The sequence below is a fragment of the Penaeus japonicus genome, unplaced genomic scaffold (assembly GCF_977035675.1).
Source record: "Penaeus japonicus unplaced genomic scaffold, GWHDUDI00000001_assembly GWHDUDI00000038, whole genome shotgun sequence".
In the NCBI taxonomy this organism is placed as follows: Eukaryota; Metazoa; Arthropoda; class Malacostraca; order Decapoda; family Penaeidae; genus Penaeus; species Penaeus japonicus.
The window spans coordinates 7,130,006-7,132,505 of NW_028234440.1; positions in this window are offsets into that span (position 1 = coordinate 7,130,006).

Genomic DNA, 2,500 nt, shown 5'->3' on the forward strand with positions numbered 1-2,500 from the left:
TATCATCATAATGATCAAAATTAGACTAAACATAACTACAACAATAACAATAATGATAATGATAGTAAGGATTGTGATAAGAGTGACAATACTAATAATAATCATATAAACGATACTAATTGTAATGATAGTTATTATAGTAATGATAGTGATGATAACAATAAAGATAATAATTACTATTTTCATTATTGTTATTACTAATATCATTATTACCATTATTATCCTCATTATTATTAGTATTAGAATAATAATCTCTCTTTCTCTCTCTCTCTCTCTCTCTTTTTCTTTTTCTCAGTTCTCTTCCCTTTTCGTTTCCATCAATGTACTATAACGAACTGATTCCATATAACAAACTCAGTCTCTATGAAATAGGTTGCGGTGTAAATTTACTTTTTTTTCAAGTTCAATTTAATTGAGATAAAATAACCGTATAGATAATACATTCATGTTTCGAAAAAAAACCTTTGACTGTAAACATATCAGCACTTTCGAAACCTCAGGCGGAGGTTTCCTTATATAGAGTGACTGAACTGTGAGAAAAAAAATAACGCGAAAAAGACAGATGTTTCCTAAAGGCCATTAAACACGTCACAGAAACAAACAAACAAACGCACGTCGAGAGAGGGTCACGGCGGCGATATAGATTGTCATGGAGGAGGAGGAGGGGGGGGGGTGAGTGGAGGAGAGCGTGAAGGAGACTGATGTCTTTCGAGACTTGGTTGGGGAGGGGAGGAAAGGGGGTGGGGGAGGGGGGATAGGGAGGGAGATGTTTAAATAGACGGAGAGACGTAATGTAAAACCAACAGAGAAGGAAAAAAAAAGAGAGATTTAAAACAAATGAAGTGCGACGAAGACGCATCTTGGCAAGGCGAAGGCTGGGCTCGCTTTCCCTGGCATGACCCGGCTTGGGTGCGTTACTCTGTACCTTTAGCTGAAGACACGGCGGTGTGGTCACATGGCAGGGCCACGTGGCTACAAGACAACATGAATAGATACATTCAGTACAATTCATACTCTTCCTCTCACTCTCTCTCTTCTTTCCCTCCCCAACCCTGTTTCATAAGTTTCATATCCAACAGGGTATGTATATTATAATTTAGCCTTAAAGGAAACAACCAAATTAAACAATGAGCAACACAAGTCTACCTGTCCGCTCCTACCTTCGCTTCCGTTTGGGGATCAGAGAAACAGTTTTTGCGTACATGCGTGTATTCCGGGAGAAGTTTCTGGAGAGGTGGTCGTTTACATTACACTTTGTAGATTTTGCCGTAAGATGGTGCATATAAAAGAAAACGGTCATTTTTATGGGGTAGCTAAATGAAACACTAGGTATTCCTTTTTAAGTATAAATAGTAGGTATAAAATTATAAGCATCTTTATCCTAGTATAATCTTTAATTATTCTAACAGTATCCATAATAATTTACAAGGTTTCATCAAGGGGGGCATTAGTGAAAAGGTTGGAGACATCAAAAGTACAGAATCATTAAATCATTTAAAAAGTGAAGGCATTGTGGATGGTATAACTATTGATGGTGATGCTTTTCAAAAGAGAAATGAAAAAAAAATTGAGACAATATAGTTTATGGAACCTATAGTGGAAAGAACTGATCTTATGGTAATATTAGCTTGTAAGTCTTCGGGAATCCATACAAAATACCTGGTCTGGACTCAGAAGTAAAGAGGGAGGAATACTTGAATCATCTATGAGTGGTCTTTCTTCAACTTTCTAAGTGAAGAATTTAATATATCTTCATTTTTATGATCAAACATTCACATTTGTCTCCTAATTTTATGAATCTGAGTCTATTATGCCATCTTTTTTTCTTTCTTTCTTTCTTTTTGATAGGAGTAATACAAAGAACATTTGTATTTGATGATTGAGTTCACATGATTAGAAGGCTTATAGTAATTTAATGATCTGATTTATTTTTCTAAGGACAAAAAGAATGTGAGAAATTCATTTTAGAAGGGGGTATACCAAATTTTGGACCTTTAGATAGTAAAGATTTTAAATTATGAAACAAGTTATCATTTGAATAGTTGAACACGACTTTATGCAACTCTCCGTACATCTTATGTAGTTGAAATAAAGAAATGGATCGTCTTAATTCAGATTCAAGCGCTAAAACGTTACTATTTTATTTATTATATTCTTTAGATTTTGTTTTGATTTCAATTTCTGAGAGTTTGTTCTGGAAAATCTTACAAGTCCTATTGTTATCATTATTATATTTCCATAATTTAAATCTCAGAAATTTACTGTTATATATATATATATATATATATATATATATATATATATATATATATATATATATATATTTATTTATTTATTTATTTATTTTTTTTACTTTAAATGAAAATTTCTGATAGCTTCTATATACTTTTAACATGTAATCACCATATCTTTTTTTCTGCTTGTGGAACTTCTAACTGGGAAGCGGAGGTTGATTATAAACTTTAAGATCAATTTTCCCAGAAGAAACATCTTTTATAGC